The sequence below is a fragment of the Nycticebus coucang genome, chromosome X (genome assembly GCF_027406575.1).
Source record: "Nycticebus coucang isolate mNycCou1 chromosome X, mNycCou1.pri, whole genome shotgun sequence".
In the NCBI taxonomy this organism is placed as follows: domain Eukaryota; kingdom Metazoa; phylum Chordata; class Mammalia; order Primates; family Lorisidae; genus Nycticebus; species Nycticebus coucang.
The window spans coordinates 37,501,092-37,519,584 of NC_069804.1; the positions used below are offsets into that span (position 1 = coordinate 37,501,092).

The following is an 18,493-nucleotide window of genomic DNA, read 5'->3' on the forward strand; positions in this document are numbered from 1 at the left end:
AGCTTCATGCCAGGGAATTAATTCCTGTGTAATTCTGTATATGGGACAATCACTCACAGTGGTCTGTACAAAACTTTAGCAAAAGCAAATATGATGTCTCAGCATATGTCTTGGTGGCCTGAATTTCCTCAGTGTCTAGAGCACCTTCCTGTCTTGTGTTCCTTTGTAGGATAGTCCAGCCCAAGCAGAAAATAGTCCCATCTACCCTGTTTCCCCGAAAATAAGACAGTGCCTTATTTTAAGGTGTGCTCCCAAAGATGTGCTAGGTCTTATTTTCAGGGGATGTCTTATCTTTCCTGTAAGTAGGTCTTATTTTCGGAGGATGTCTTATTTTTGGGAAAACGAGGTAGATAGACTGTGGTTTAGGAATGGGGACTGCACTTGTCTTCCAGGTATATTTGAAAATAAGATATGTGTAAGAAACATAAAATAAGAAATTTATAAAATGCCTATTTTATAAATCTCAGGTAAGATAAATATTTTATGAAGTGACACTCTTCACAGACTCATTGTGTAGTTCTTTAAGAATGGATACATCTGTTACTTGAACAATAGCTTACAAGGAGTTGTGTAAGTTGTAGTGACTGTATTGATAGCTACTCAGGCTGTGTTGTTTTAAGTTGTTAACTTCTGTGTTTAAGAATAGAAATTGAGTTACATGGTGAGTTGTATGACTAAGTCAAATTTCATAATAAAAAAAGATGATACTAAATCCAGATCACTTGATTTTGAACTCAGCATTTAAATTATACTGCCCATGTAGAACCTCCATAAATAGGACATAGTGACTGAGAAAGGTTACATGAAAATAAGCCAGTCCAAAAATGTTACTTCAATAATATATTTCTACACTATTGGATAAGTAATCTTATACCTATCTAAAAATATTTTAGTAAGTAAATATATCTCAACTATAAAGCTCAATATGATTTTAGGTATGTGCAAGATATAAAATATACCTAGCTATCTAGAAATCTTCTTTGTGTTCTGCTTTTGTTAATAATCACCAAAAGGTAATGACAATTTCAAATGCTATCATTATAGAAGAGTTTTGGTTATTTTGAAATTCATGTAAATGGAATCATAGTTTGTTCTCTTTTTGCTTTGTTTTCTTTCACACAATATTTTTCCTGTGAGATGCATTAATGTTTTTGCATCCATCAGTGGTTATTTCTTTTTTATTAGTGAATTATATAACATTGTATGGACATATTACATATATTTACTGTTTCACTTGTGGATGGACATTTGTGTTATTCCAAGATTGTGGCCATGATGTATAAAACCTCAAAGAACATTCTTGTGAATATGTTTTGCTGCTCACATGTACAAATTTCTGTCATGTATATAGCCAAGGATATACCCTAGCTGGATGCTAGGGTATTTGTTTGGGGCTCTACTGTTTGCTATCAGAGTGTTTTCCTCAGTAGTCTTACAAATCTACTCCTCAACCAGAAATACGTGAGAGTTGCCAGTTACTAGATACTATTGTCAACAAGTGGTGTTGTCAGTCCCTTTAATCTTAACTATTCTTAGTCACCTTGTGGTAAATTATTGAGGCTTAAACTTGCATTTTCGGGATTAATGGGATTACACCTGTGGTGCATCTTACAAGGGTTTATGTGAATCTTAGTAAATGTGGAATATAAAGGTCTTAGCAAAATAACTAAGAAAATGCCAGGAAAGCTATGTTAACTAGTGTGATGAAAATGTGTCAAACGGTCTATGAACCAAGTGTATGGTGCCCCATGATCATACTAATGTACACAGCTATGATTTAATAAAAAAATAAAAAAATAAACTAAAGATATAAAGCATCCTTTCCAATACTAATTAGCAGTTTTAGTCGAAAACTAACTCTTTTAATTAAAAACAATATAAATTAGATGTTTTCATTTAATTTCATAGATTATGGTTAAAACAAGCTTTCCTTTGATGAAATTCCCTAAAACCACTCACTATTGTTCCAAATTAATAAACTTGAAGAGAGGAAATCAGAATTACATAAGAAAGCCACAGGTCAGTGTTAAGAAAGTACTGTTAACCGCTGAGCTTTAGCTCAACAGAGCTTTACTGACCTTTTATTTTGTTCTGTGCTAATCATAAAAGGTCAAGAGCATGCTGTCTGTCACAATTAGAGAGGCACATGATAGCACTGACTAGTTGTGTCTCAAAAGTGGTAACTGTTAGAAGATGGTGTGGATTAGGAGATTAAGATAAGATTTTATAAGACATGTTTGGTGGCCATTTTATTTGACATACACAGGCGTTTTATAATTTTGTCTGCATACTAAATCTTAATTGCATATGAATTGCTCTTAAGTATATGAATATGAATGTATATGTATATTACAGCACTATTTAGAGACATATGCTACTATAAATAAACACATATAAAGCTAATGATAGTTCATTAAGTCTCACAATTTGTTGGAGGCACATAAATAATAAAAACTATCCCCCTTTCTGAAAGCAAGAGACAGAATCCCACAAAAACTCTGGTCCTAAACAGAAGGAATAACTCCTCATACTCTGCCATGAATACCGAAGTCAGGTAGTAGGATCTAAATCCTTAAGACAACTAAGCACGTTGAGGGTTTGACTGTAAATGAAGCTGCTTCTATGCTATCAGGAGGTCTGAATATTCCTGGGCTATTAATCATTTTACATTCTCCTATGAGTGCTATGATTATGTTCCCATTACTAGCAACATGTATAGAAATAAGGAAAGCTAATAACATGGTTTTGCCTTAAAATCATATACATTTGACTTTAATTGAACCAATTGAGTAATAATCTATAAAGGTGAATTCTGGAGTCAAACTTCAGTTTGAGTCTGGATAAGTTACTTAATCACCATTTGAGTCTCCATTTCCCTCATGGTCATACGGAAGCACTACCTCCAACTTTTCATAAAGTTGTAAAATACAGTGTACATTAAATAACAACAAACTGAAAATGACTAGGGCCATAATATAGAACATAATTTATATTAAACTTTTGAAAGTTATGAGAGTTTCTGTACCCCCAGAAAAGCACAGGGAAAAAGTAATATGTTTAGAAGTCCTTTTGATTGGCAATTGTTGGACAGTTGGTGGTGGTTGATAGATTTGTAAGAATTTTTTGTACACGTCTGTGTACTTCTCTGTATTTTCACAATTCTCCAAAATATAAAGTTCAGAAAGGAATACTTTCATAAGAAAATAGTATAAAGATATAAAAGAAATGCTGCAATAGTGGTTTTCAAAAAGTGATTTCCAAGACCAGCAGCATCAGAAGCTATATGGCATCTAGTGTAAAATGCAAATTCTTGGGTTCCACCCAGAACAACTGAATCCTGGAGAGGGGGACACAGCAGTCTTCATTTTAACATGTCCTCTAAGTGACTCTGATAGACCAATTAAAATGAGAACTGCTGATATGATAAAATATTATTTCTTCTGGGAGTTAAAATGTCTGAATTTTAGCTCAGGATCAGTTGATTTTGAACCTTGGACACTTACCATCTCTGATTATCAATTTCCTGATCTCTAAATGAGATTGAGATTGTACGACTTGCCACACCCTTTGTAGTTCAGACATCTAGTATGACTCAGGTACACACAAATCAGGTGAGGAAAAATGATCCTTGACAAACTGCTCTCTAGAGTTTGGTAAATTTTATAGCTTGGTGGCTTGGTTTACTGTCCAAGATTAAGCCAATTATGTCTTTAATTAATAGATTATTTGTGGATAGCTGGGAAAGAGTCCATTTTCATCACCAAATATAGTTCAAAATGTTGATAATCTTTTACAAATAGAAAGTATTTCAGGTTTCTTATTACAATAGGCACTGATATTTGAACTTTACTATTAAGGCTAGATGATTTGAGGTGATTTACTTGTGCTTTTGTAATTCTGTATTCTATTTTATACAGAATGAAGACTTATACTTTCTATAACTCTAACACATTTAAGAAGCTAACACTTAGATTCTTAATTATAACAAGAATAAGAACTTAGCGTGAATCTAAAAAGTGTTTATAAAGTACTTTTAAACAACAAATCTTGTCATGTCTATGTGCAATTCTGCCAAACACCTCTGGTTCAACACAAGATGTTAAAAAATTCACACTGCCATGACATTTTGACTACTCCGAGTTAGTTTTAGGGAGAATAAAAAGAACCTGAACTTGGTGGGGATAGAGGGTAAGAATCATTTCTATAAAGTTGCACCATCAACTGGAAGGACTTTGTAGGGTCTGAACACTTATAAATATTAGCAAAATAATGAGGATAATAAGGTATGCAGGACTTGGAAACATAAGCAAAGTCCACATTCAGAAGCAGAAGAAGCTGGGAGCTCATTTTCTTCTCAGATATGATTAAACTACAAGGAAGCAGACCAGAGCTTCTTTTGTTGTCACCACATGTAACCCTATAGATTTTGATAACACTTTTAGGGCTGCTAACTCCTTACAATGAGTATTATGGAGCAATATAATGAGAAACCAGGAAGACGTTATGCTGCTGGGCCCTCCATGTTCAGAGACTACAATATCCAAGGCTGAGCAAAAGGGTTAATCCTCAGTAACAAGCCACAGGAAGCACCTTCCATCCCATAATGGTGTATTATTTGCAAATTTCAAGTGTCTTGTGGATAACAGAGATATTTGATTCTTAAAAACTCAGAACATTATGATTATTTTGTAAGCCCTATATAAATTGACAACAATAAACTAGGGCGCTGGCCCCATATACAGAGGGTGGCAGGTTCAAACCCAGCCCTGGCCAAACTGCAAAAAAAAAAAAAATAGCTGGGCATTGTGGCGGGTGCCTGTAGCCCCAGCTGCTTGAGAGGCTGAGGCAAGAGAATCACGTAAGCCCAAGAGTTAGAGGTTGCTGTGAGCCATGCGATGTCATGGCACTCTACCCGAGGGTGGTACAGTGAGCCTCTGTCTCTACAAAAAAAAAAAAAAAAGACAATAAACTAGAATTAATCTGCAGACAATAAACTAGAATTAATCTGCAGACAGAGCAGTGTGAGACTTGAAAATGCTGTATCTATACAGATGTATAACAAAACAAAGAGGTCTTTGTTTCTTCAAGCAAGTCAAATCCCCCTGGAGACTTAACAAAGAAGAAACAAGTCCAAGTATTAAAGCCGGCTAGGGTCTCTAGGTAGGCATTATTGTTTAGAGAATAAATTAACAGAGATAAGAACTTTGAAGTATGAACAGAATTGGATGTTTACTTTATTCACATTTATGAAAAGGGTATAGGAATTGAAAAGAGAGGGTCACAGAAAAGTATCTAATCCTGACATATATGTACAGTCAACCTGTTTACTTGATCCATATAATTTGAAAAGGTTTTACATGATATTGTTAATCTCTTCTCTGCATGATGATCCTTAATTCTTTGCACTCGAGTAACCAAGCAGGAGACTTTCAGTGCCCAAAAAGATGGAGAAAATCTCTCTTCCTTCTAGGTCCTCCCTTTTACATCTAAAACCCTGAATATAAAGCAATAAATAAGCATAATATGACTCTTACATGAGGAAAGAAGGTAAGCTGCCTAGGGACCATGGAACTTAAAGAATAACATGGAAGTGAGTTCCCTGGTTCATTAGTCTGCTCAGGATACCACAAAAAAATACTAAAGACTTAGTACCTTAAATAATGGAAATGTATTTTCTCACAGTTCCAGAGGCTAGAAGTCCAAGATCAAGGCGTTAGTAGATTTGGTTTCTCCTGAGGCCTCTCTCCTTGGCTGGTGGATGGTTGCTTTCACACTGTGTTTGCTCAGGAACTTTTCTCTGTGTGCATATAATGGAGAGGGAGAGAGTAAAAGAGAGAGAGAAGGGAAGACAGGAAGAGAGAGCACTTTACTCTCTCCTCCTCTTCTTATAGGGAGAACAACTTTACAGAATTAGAGCTTCACTCATGACCTCATTTAACCTCAGTCGCCTCCTTAGAAGCTATACCTCCAAATCTAATCAAATTGAGGGTTAGGGCTCCAACACAGGAATAATCAGGGTAAATCCATCCTCTAAATCTTGGTTTTCTTATCACCTACATGTATCCCAGATTGGGGCTATGCAGAACCACCACCAAGCACAGACAAAAAGGGGGAACCAAAAGTGTTTTCTCCAGCCAAAGTTCTTGGAAATAGCTCAAGAACAGAAACATTTTTATCAATGGATGACTTACTCCATCCAGAAATAAACGAAACAGTGGGAAAGCTCTACCCACCCTATTCCAGTGGTGTCAAGAACAAGCTGCTTGTCTAACACTTCACACTGTACCATAGAAACAGGTGAAAGCACTCTGTTTTCCCAGTCTGGTGGTGTTTGCAAGGATGAGGACAGAAGCTACTCTATCTCCCGCCTGACAGATGTAGGAAATATATGGATTCCCCTGCAGAATTAGTATCAGCGAGGCTAGTGAGAATCTGATCCATGACCCATTCAGTGAAAGCCAGGACTTTTCCAGTTTCCCTACCAAGTATATGTAATACTTAACAGGGAACCGATCTTCTATCCTCCATCAGCCAACAGCATTGCCATTTTCCACACTCCAGATGTCAGTGAGATCCAGCAGTGAGCAGACTCTTTCTGCCAGTGATTCTCAACCTTCCTAATGCCGCGGCCCTTTAATACAGTTCCTATGGGTCGCGACCCACAGGTTGAGAACTGCTCCTCCATGCCTACCTGGCAGAAGCAAGACTTATTGAGATGTTATGAGACAGAGCTAGGCATTGCTAGGCTTCACTGCTCTCTCTCATGTCAGTGGAGCACAATGGGGAACAGAACCTTGACCTCTACCCACCAGCAATGAGGTGCAATAAGGTGGTATGAGGTGGGGCTAGTTGATACCTTGTTCCCCTCTCCTTTTATGGTTTTATGAGGCCTAGCATGGAGCTGAGCTTCCACTCCCACCCTGTAGCTATAAAACATCATGTCAATTCTCCACTTCCTTCATCTCTGGTGTTTAAGAAGCTCAATGAGGACCAGAGCTTAGATATTCACTCAGAGTCAACAAAAAAGTAAAAGTCAATGTCACGCATTGACTGAGAAGGTGTCAGCAGAGACAAGTGATAGACGAACTTTTATCTCACTTCTCTGCAATGAGAAAGTGTGAGTAAACACTCAATGTTTTAGGGAGGCAATGCCAGGAGGTCCAGCTAGAGGTTGACCATACACATGTGCCTGGACCTCATACTATACCTCTAAAGGAAATGGCCTACTATAAAAAGGAGGTTAATAAGATCCAGAGTCTCCTAATATAATACCTAAAATGTCCAGGATACAAAAGGAAATATCCAGGAGAGAAAAAAATCACAACTACAATGAAAAAAGAGAGTAAGTAGATGCCAATATCAAGATAAATCAGATGTTGTAATTATCTGCCAAAGATTTTGAAGCAGCCAAATGAAAAAATGCTTCAACATTCTATTACAACTTTTCCTGATATGATTTTTAAATATTAGAAAATCTCAGCAAAGAAATAGAAGTTTTAAAAAATACCAAGTGGAGGCTCAGCGCCTATGGCTCAGGCGGCTAAGGCGCCAGCCACATACACCTGAGCTGGCGGGTTTGAATCCAGCCCCGGCCCACCAAACAATAATGATGGCTGCAACCAAAAAATAGCCAAGCATTGTGGCAGGTGCCTCTAGTCCCAGCTACTTAGGCGGCTGAGGCAGAAGAATCGCTTGAGCCCAGGAGTTGGAGGTTACTGTGAGCTGTGATGCCATGGGCACTCTACCCAGGGTGACAGCTTGAGGCTCTGTCTAAAAAAAAAAAAAAAAAAAAATACCAAATGGAAATTATTTAATTAAAATATGTAGTAACAGAAATATAAAACTTCCCTAATTTGGTGGAAGACATAAATTTACAGATTGAAGATACTGAGCAAACCTTAAATACCAAAAAAAAAAAAAAATGGAAGGAAAGTCAAACAGATATACACTAGTAAAACTTCGGAAAACTAGAAACAAAAAACAACAACAAAAAATGAAAGCAGCCAAGAAAAAATGACGCATTCCACCAATTTGGGTGACAGCACCCAAACTGATTTTTATGTGATTTCTCACCTGAAACTATGGCCTTCAGAAGAAAGTAACATTTATCACATCCAGAATGAGGACATCTGTCATCTGTGAATGCTATATTCACCAGAAACTATCTTTAAGAATGAAAAGGGGGAAAGACACAATTAGACAAAGAAGCACTGTTGGGTCCCCAGGTGCCACTTGTCCAGGCTGGTTAGGTCTCCAGCCCCAACTTATCTAGGATCTGGACTCTGACCCTGTGCTGTTACCTCGCTCAGAAACAATTACCCTTAGATGCCTCAGGGCTATTCATTTTAGCAGAAGGGAGAGAGAGAATATCTGAGGGAGAGGAGCAGTCTTATTAGAAGAATACATCTTAGCAGTCTTTCATAGAGAGACACCATGCAGGCATTCTGCGCTCAGAAGCAAGAGTCAGAATGAGCAAGTCCGTGAAAGAATGAGCACGCTCGCTCCCAACTGCCTTCTCCTGCAGCTTCTTATAGCCTAATCCCATGGCTCTTGCACAACATGTGTAGAGACTGCTAATCCCTGATGCTCTCATCTGGCGAGCTCTCATGTTAGGAGAGCTGAAACCCTTCCCCATGCCCTTATCACCAAGGTGTTATATTACTGAGATGTTACTGGTGTTTCTTATGATTACAGAATGTTCCGAGCATAGCTCTCGCTTCTCCTTGCCTTAAAGCTATATGGTCTACTACAAAGCACTAAGGATTTTTAAAATTATTTACTATTATTACAGAATGACTTAAGGGAATTCTCTGAACAGAAATGAAATGACCATAACAAAAGGCTTTGTTGGAGGCACACTAATGCCCTCTTAAATATATCCCTGCCCTAATTCCAGGAACCTGTGAACATGTTACTTACTAGATGTCAAAATGGACCACACAGATGAGATCAAGCTGAGGGAGATGCTCTTGGGTGAGACCAATGACATCACAAATGTCCTTATAAGTAAAGGAAATTGAGTGAGATACAGGGAAAGATGTGAAAACAAAAGCAGAAGTCAGATACAATAGCTGGCATACAGCCACTAAGGAATTTGAGCATTTTTTAGAAAATGAAATTGTTGGGGCTGTGCCTGTGGCTCAAAGGAGTAGGGCGCCGGCTGGCTCCATATGCCGGAGATGGCAGGTTCAAACCCAGTCCTGGCCAAAAACTGCAAAAAAAAAAAAAAAAAAGGAAGAAAAAAAGAAAATGGAATTGTCAAGGAAACAGATTCTCTCTTAGACCCTCCAGAAGAAATGCCACATAGCTGACACTTTGATTTTAGCCTTTGATTTTTAACCCTGTTTGAATTTCTAACCTCTAGAGTAGTGTTTTTTTTTTTTTTATTAAGTCATATACACATAGATCATGAATACATTTATGCATATGTGGGGTACAATGTGTTGATTTTTTTATACAATTTGGAGTGCTTACATCAAACTAATTAATATAGCTTTCGCCTCATTTACTTGATTACTATGTTAAGACATTTGTGTTCTATACTTGATAGATTTGACTTGTACCCTTGCAATATGCTCCATAAGTGTGGTCCCACCATTTACCCTCCCTCTAACAAATCTTCCTCATCCCCTCCCTTCCCACTCCATTTCTTTCCTTCATCTTGGGCTATAGTTATGATCTATCTTTCATAAGAAAGTGTGAGTAAATATAAATTGATTTAATAGAAGTACTGAGTACACTGGATACTTTTTCTTCCATTCTTGAGATACTTTACTTATGCAGTGTTTTTTAACCTTTATCTCACAGCACACTTGAATCTGTAGTTAAACTTCCACACCACACTTAAATTGTTGATCAAAAAGAAAAGTAAAAAAAAAAAAGAAAATACTGTGCTTTGAACTTCTTTTAAAAATAATTTAATTAATGATCTTTAAAGTTTTTCATGGCATACCTAAGATCCTCTCATGGCTCAACCAGTGTGGCACCCTGGTTGAAAATCACTGCTCTAAAACTATAAAACAAGACATTTGGATTGTTTTGAGCCTCTAAGTTTTTAATTTGTTACAGTAGCAGTAGGAAAGTAATACAGTTTTGAATTTCAGAAAGAAAAAAGTAACATCAGAATTAGTACAAGTAGGAGTAAATATAGTACATTGTATTTCAATGAGTTTCTTAAATAGCAATGATGGTTGAATTTTATGTGATGAACCAAAAAAATTATACAACAATCTAATGTGGTCCACAATGTATGTAGAGAAAAAAATACCTAAAGATACTTATATTTTAAAGGTTAGGAGGATAAAGGGACTCAACAGAAATGGAGTTTCTATGCTTCACTTGAAGTGGTAAAATATTAGTATCATTAGACTGTTGTGTGTATGTATGTATTATAATATAGAGGAATATTATATAATAATAACAATATCTAGTCTCCAGAAAAACATGACAACCCTAACTTAGTATGTCACAAATAACGAAGCCTCAAAATACATGAAATAAAATGAAGGGAGCTAGCTGAAAGTTGAAATTCCCCAATTATACTTGGGGTCTTCAACTTCCTAATTTTAGCAATTAAAAAACTAGCAGTCAAAAATCAGCAAGCTTATGAAATTACTGGCAAACCCAATCTATCAAAAGGATTTAATTGACATATATAGAGCACTCTTCCCAAAGTAGTGCTAAGGGAAAAATCTATAGCACTAATAATTATATTTGAAAAAAGAAAAGTTCATGAATTAATAATGTTATTCCCTATCTCAAAATTTAGTGAAATGAAGAACAAATAAGTCAAAAACTATTTGTTTTAGATCTCTCTCTAGCTTTCACCCCATCTTCCTTGCCCAAAATAATAACTTCTTTTAATGGGAAATTAAATAAATTCTTTCAACTTTAAGTAGGTGTTATGCTATAAAGTATAAAATATTAAGAATGTTCTAAATGTTCTGAATCCAGAACACTTTACATCTGGGACATGTTCTAAGTATCACATGCCCAAATGGTAGCAAGTAGTTATGAACTGAATTATGAAGAGACATACAAGAGACCTCAAAGGTAATAATAATGCTCTTTTTCTGAAAGTGGATGATGGGCACACAGAATTTGTTGTACCACTTTTCTTTATAGTTATTCTTTGGTATGTACTCAGTAGCAAAAACAACTTTAAAAATTGTTTTTTAATAGAGTGAAAAATGTGTCAGAAGCATATGTTGCATGTTTTAACTTAAACAGTAGGCTCACAGGTGGTTTTTTGTATGCATACACATAATATATATAAATACAACAGAACCTCCATATTTGGCTGCCTCCATGCATTGACTACCTCCTTAAATTGACCTAATTTTCATAGACAGATATGCACCACATGGGCATATCAGTACAGCAGACCTAGGTTTCTTACATTGACCACCTCTGTATGTTGACCAGTTTGTTATAGTCCCTTGAGTGGTCAAGTTACAGAAGTCCTACTGTATACTACAATAGAAAGATGAAAAGGACTCCCTGGGGCTAAAATCAGACAAATCAAAACAAACAACAACAACAACAACAACAAAAAAAAAGCCAAAATATCATAGCTAGCAGAATGAGGGGTTGGTCACGTATCCTCATGTTATTAATTTCCATAAGAGTTATTCCCTGTAATGAAGCAGAAATCAACCACTAGAAAGCTTTGCTGAAATAACTACAGCTGGAGAATTTCACAATTGACCTTGACCTTGATAAACCACCAGATGCCAGCAGAAGACCGATCATCTTCCTTCTCCCATTTTGTGATCTAGCCATACCCTCCACCCCCATTGTTGGACAAAAGACTGGCCTTATAAACTTTCTTTATGGATAAATAGCTACAGACCTTAAGCCAGTTTCAGCCAACTTGTAGAGACTATGCACAAATTGTCTTTGTGTCCTATAGTTCACCTCTTGATGTAAAGAACAAATTCTACCTAATTTTAATGCTAAAACCCCACCACAAGGTGAACATGGGATGTATGCCATATATATATTTACCCACTGTACAAACACCTAACTTCCTTCATGAACATTCATAAAATTTCCCCAACCCTGCTCAATATATATGAAAGACTGACTTTGTAAGGCGTATATACCAGCCCCACTGCCCTTCTGTAGAGGTTGGACTTTCCAATTCCCTGAAAGCTGAACTTTCTTAATCCTAAAATTGATTCTCCCTCTAAAAATAAAGTCTTTTTTCCCCCTTATTCTGTGGTTCTCACAGTCTGTTGTTAACATCAGCTCAGCAATACTTGCTGACAGTTGTAAATATGTCATTGTAGACGTGTGATCCTAATTTTTACTTACAACATCACAACATTACACAGTCTGCTTCCCCTCTTCTGTGTCTCTTGTTTCCCCCTCCTGAGTAGCTGGGGCTAGAGTTGCAAGCCGCCATACCCTGCTGATTTTTTTTTTTTTTTTTTGGTAGAGATTGGGTTGCATGGTGCTATCCAGGTCTTAAACTCCTGGCCTCAAGCAATCTTCCCACTTTGGTCTCCCAAAATACTGGGACTACAGGTGGGAGCTACAGCACCCCTTCAGTGTCTTCTTATAAGGACACAAATATAAGTACATAAAGATTTAAAGCCCTCTTGAATCTAGTATGACCTTATTCTTACTTCATTACAATTGCAAAGACCTTATTTCCAAATAAGGTCACATGCTCAGTACCGGGAATTAGGACTTAGATATGTCTTTTTGGGAGACACAGTTCAAACCACAACAGGTACAAGCAAGTAAGAAATTGACTTTAAGAGAAGAAAAGAAAGATGAGAAAATGAATAGGCAAATGAGAGAAGAGAACTGTTTTATTTTATGTAAATCAAAGGAACAACCCAGATCAAATGAATAACTCAGGTGAACCTTCCACATTGGGTGGTAAGGAGGGCTTACATGGGCTCTCCACACATCCCATGTGCCATCTGCTTCTATGAAATTCTTTCTGACTGTGGAGATAATATGTTTTGTTTCCATTTACAAATCAGCTACACTTCCTTGTTAGTAATATGTTTAAAATGTCATTGTTTAATGTGGCCATCTCTATGATTAAATGGCAATATTCTCTCTTTGGATTTTAAATGTTTGCAGGTGCCTTGTTGGCTGTGACCATTTTGTTCTGTTAGAATTCTTTATGCTAATTGTACATAAGTATTGGCATTTAAAAAGCTAGCGCAGCTGTTTTGTTCTCCAAAGAGGTACAATTCCTTGCTTGTTTCAGAGGAGGAGAGGAAGGCTTGATCTGTGGTTATTATTAATAGTTCACGAACAGAGTATAACCCCCTAGACAAAAGACCCCACTGGGACTTTAAAGTATCGTTTAGATTTTGCTTATAAGACATAGATCCCTCTACATTGACAATAGATACAAGATGCTATATATTAGATACGGGTTAGAAATGGGGTTGTTGCCGGAATTTCTGTCTGCAGTAAGTCCTTGGTCTTGAAGAGTCCAAGAATGAATCCACAAACCACACAGATCAGTGATAAGATAGGATTTACTAGACAGAAAGGAATACAGGGGGAATGAAAGGCACCAGAGCCTCTGTGGAGACCCAAGTGCAAAAGTCCCACTGGGGTCTTTTGTCTAGGGGGTTATACACTGTTTGAAAACAGAGATGTCTTGAGAATTACACTTGGCCAGGACTTGTCAGACTGAAGACACCTTTTCAATGTTGATTAGCAAATGAATGTATTAACCTTGTAGCTGGAAGGCCTTCTAGCTCCCAGCAAAGTGGCAGGGAGTCCACTTCAGCAGAGGCCCAGCTTACAGGAAATACTGGCAAAACTGCTTTTCTGCTGTCTTGCTTATATTCAGAGAGTGTAGTTTGGAGAAAAAGAAGTCTGTTTGTTTAGGCCTGGAAGACTGGGGTCCTTGTCCAGCCTTGAATGGGGGAACCCTGTATTAGGGTGACAGTCCACAGAAAGGAGTTTATTAAGAAAAATAAAGGAAGTGTAGTCTGAACCAGAGTCAGCCTGCCCCCTCCCAGTTCCAAGCATTTTTATACTTATTGGTATAACAAAAAAATGTACATGTGGATAGCAAAGGGAGAGACTACTCCTTGTAGAGGAGCCACTCCTTGCACCTTTGCATGAGCCAGGGTCGAAAGTCCTTGTTCTGTAACATTCCTGGAGCATCTGTTTTGCAACATTCCAGGGGCTTGGGGCTTGGCCATTGTTATGCATTTTGACTTTTGGCCCAAGTCCTCTGAATGGCTACCTCACTAATATGGCTGTGCTTATGCTGAGGGAGGATCCAGGGTGTGAGCATCCCTCTCCCACACTATAGCCAATTTGAGACTTATATTCTTAGTTCATATTGCTGTCATGGTCTTTACATTCTTGTGAACACTTATAGACAGGGATGGAATATACTAATAAAAATGTCCATGTATTTCTTATCTTTCCTACTTATCCTAACTTCCTGTTCCAATGTATTCAACTGAAAAACTAAATGACTCCAGAGTAGCAATCAAGAAGCCAAAAGCTATACCCTATATTTGGCTAACAGTCTTTAATTTGTGACCTAAAATACAATTTTAAGCTTCCCTCCCCCTTAGCTGACTGAAGGGACCTCTTCTTGGCCAAAGGCATACCCTAAAATTGAGTTATTGGTCATGAGAAGGGAGGTCAAACATGCCTTATCCTGCCCCCTTCCTTCTTGGAGATATCTTTTGTACCTCATTAACAGGCCTAAGGCTATGCAAGACAAAACTGCAGGTCCTTAATTTTCATAATAAATCACTTGAGTCTGTGTATATGGCCTGTGGCTCAATCTTATCTTAAAATAGTCCAGCCTTTAGACAAAATATTCCAAAGCCTTTAACCAATTACAAATCAAAGAATCTTTAAACCCATCTATAATCTTTAAGCCCCTTGCTTTTTGATTTCACACCTTTTAGGGGCAAACCAATGTAGGCCTTCCATGTATTGATTTACAACTTTATGTGTAATTCCCCCAAACTGTAACCCAACCACAATGGGTTCTCAGGCATGGTCTTCAAACTTAGATCAGAATAAATGTCTTTAAATTATTTTATAAAGTTTGGCTTATTTTTCTGTTGACAAGTTCTATTAATTCTCCTTCTAATTTAATATACCAACTTCAATCAACACTTATTGCCAGGTTCACTCATGTAATAAGTAATGTTGTAATGTTTTTATTACATTATCACTCAAACCTCTTTAGATATCCAGGCTCAGAGTAGTCAAAAGTTTTGAAATCTTCATTATACCACAAAATAATGAAAGCAATGTAGTGAGAATAAGATGGAGTCAGGCAGGCTAGGGCAGACATGACATAGCTGGTCTGCAATTTAGGTCCTGCCTGACCTTCACCCCATCTCCCATTCTCACAGTTTTGTAAATTTAGCTCTCACCCTAAAGATGCCTATCTTGGGGCTGGGCCTGCTGACCTGGTGCGCATGTCCCAGGTGGTGACGCTGGAGCCGGGCTCCATGTGTGCCGCCAAGGGGCACATTATCTGGTGGGTGGAGCAAGCTCCGAGGGGCCCTGGCGGCCCTATAGCCGGAGCTAGCACCAGAGGCCCTGCGCCCCGCCCTCCCATCAGCTGGCCCAACTGGCGACCCTGGCCCCGCAGCCCACCCGCGAGCTGCCCTAGGGTCCGGCCAACCCGCGGCCCAGTTTTTCAGCACATTAATGAAAGTTGTCTCTTGACATTGCTGCAGCTGTGGCCAACTGGTAGGACCAGCATCCTATACCCCAAAGTCAATTCAGAATGACTGAAGAAACATGACGAACACAGAGTCAGAAACGAGCGCTTGAAAGAGACCCAACAGACGGCAATGATGTGGATAGCAAGAAAATAAAAATGAAGAGGGGATTGTTGGTTTCAGATTTAAACACTGACGGAGACGTGAGGATGACATCTGAGCAAGGAGCAGACCCAGCCCAAGGATTGCTGAGGACAACAGAGGCTATGGGCAGAAGTGAAGGACTGGTGGGTGATGGGCCTGTGGATATGTGCACCTCACACAGTGACATGAAGTCTGAGAGGATACCCCCATCACCTGATGTGATCATGCTCTCTGACAAGGAGCAGCCTTCCAGTCCTCAGGTGAATGGACTGACCATAGCAGCCTTGAAGGAGACCAGCACCAAGGCACTCATGAAAAGTAGTCCTGAAGAACGAGATGATCAAGCAACTGAAAGAAGAGTTAAGATTAGAAGAAGCAAAACTCGTTTTGTTGAAAAATTTGCGGCAGAGTCAAATACAAAAAGAAGCCACCACTCAGAAGCCCCAGGCTCTGCAGGGAACACTGTGACCACCCCTCCCCGGCTCGTGCGGGGCACGCAGAACATTCCTGCTGGCAAACCCTCACTTCAGACCTCTTCAACTCGAATGCCTGACAGTGTTATCCCTCCGCCCCTGGTTCGTGGTGGGCAGCAGGCGTCATCGAAGCTGAGGTGGCAAGCGAGCTTGACCCTGCTTGTCAGGCGAGCTCAGAAAATCCACAATATCGGACAACATTCCAGCACTGGGCCGCCACCCCTCCATCTGGCCCCTCGGGCATCTGTGCCCAGTGTGCAAATTCAGGGACAGAGAATCATCCAGCAGGGCCTCATCCATGTTGCCAACGTCCCCAACACTAGTCTGCTTGTCAACATCCCACAGTCTACCTCAACATCGCTGATGGGTACTACAGCCACCTCTGCTCAGGCTAACTCCATCCCTACCAGCGTGGCCTCCACAGTCACCTCTGCTGAGTCTCCAGCTAGCTGACAGGCAGCTGCCAAGCTTGCACTGTGCAAACAATAGGAAAAGACGCTGCTTGAGATTCCGCCTCCCAAGCCCCCTGCCCATAGATGAATTTCCTGCCTAGTGCTGCCAACAATGAGTTCATCTACCTGGTCGGCCTGGTGGAGGTGGTACAGAACCTACAGGAAACTCAAGCAGGCAGGATGTCGGCCCCTGTCATGCTGTCCAGGGAGCCCTACATGTGTGCCCAGTGCAAGACGGACTTCACATGCCCCTGGCGGGAGGAGAAGAGCGGCGCCAAGTGTGAAAACTGTATGACGACCAACCAGAAGGAGGCGCTCAAGGCGGAGCACACCAGCCGGCTGAAGGCCGCCTTGGTCAAGGCGCTGCAGCAGGAGCAGGAAATTGAGCAGCCGCTCCCACAGCAGGGCGCGGCCCCCTCTCAGGCCAAAGCTGAGCCCGCCGCTGCTGCCCCACACGCCGCACTGAAGCAGGTCATAAAACCTCGGCGTAATTGGCGTTCCACTCAGGAGAGGCCCGAGACTGGAGTAACGGGGCGTGCTACAGGCCTCCAGCCAGCTGTCCTGAGGCTCTGCCATAACGTCCGTGGTGTCCTACACACATTCAGCCAGTCACTCAAACTGCAGAATGCAGCCTCAGCCACAGCCCTGGTCCGCAGGACAGGCAGACATTCCGAGCAAGCTATGAGCACTGGCAAGGGCGGCACCACCTCCAACTGGAAGAAGACACCCCTCAGCGCAGGTGGGACCCTGGCATTTGTCAGCCCAAGCTTGGCAGTGCACAAGACCTCTTCGGCCATGGACCTCCTCAACATGATCCCACCACGCTCCATCCCTCCGTCAGCCACGCAGGCCCAGCAGAGGACAGGTCCCCTCCTCCTTCCCACCTGGCCCTGGTCTAGAAGTACATACCAGTCTAGAAGTACATGCTGCTCCACCCTCTGCTTATTTGGAAAAAACACCATGTTGGCCCCAGAGAGCACTACGGATGCCAGACCCATATTCTTGGCTGCAAAGTCCCAGCATGGCTGGGTGCGGCGGTGGGCTGCAAAGTCCCAGCATGGCTGGGTGCGGGGGTGGGGTGGGGTGGTGGAGCTGGAGTTGCCTCAAAGGTGGACAAAGGTCATGACTGAGGGACCTTTACCATGGGCTATCTGCCTTTCTCTCTTTGCCTTTAGTTTGCCCGACACCAGCAGAAATCGTGGACCCTGGGGGCTGGTCCCGTTTCCGGCCCCCTTGTTCGGCCCCTGGCAGGTGCACAGGCGGCTCACCCTGGACACTGTGATGAGCTTAGACGAGGCTGGTGCCCAGGGCTTCTGAACCAAGCCGGGCGTTTTTTGTTTTTGCTGTTCCCTATCTTAGCCTTCCAGTCTCTGCATGCCTTTCTCCATGACAATTTATAGGCCGAAAGATTTTTTTTTTAATCACCTCATGATGGAGTTAAAAGTAAACCGTGGAGACCCCAAGGTCCCTGTCGTGCACGGAGTTGTCCCACTAGCCCCATGCTCTGGAGGCTTGGTCCCTGATGGCAGCAGGGAACGCCAGTCTGCCCCAGTGACTTATGGAAGCGGGGATGGCCAACAGAGCCCTGGCTCTAGCTGAAAACCTCCTTTGCTGCTCATTCAGGTGAACCCTGGGACCTCCCTTCCTTAGCAGAACAAACTGAAAACAGATCCAGCCACAGAATCAGGAATTCCGGAAGCAGCGAGCTGCCCACAAAGGAGGGAAAAGAGAATGGAGTTGGCGG

General features: G+C 40.5%; 1 pseudogene; it reads left to right on the forward strand.

Annotated features, from left to right (window-relative positions):
- The first annotated feature begins 15,745 nt into the window (after window positions 1-15,745).
- Window positions 15,746-18,066, forward strand: LOC128576761 (transcriptional repressor p66-alpha-like; annotated as a pseudogene).
- Window positions 18,067-18,493: the final 427 nt, after the last annotated feature.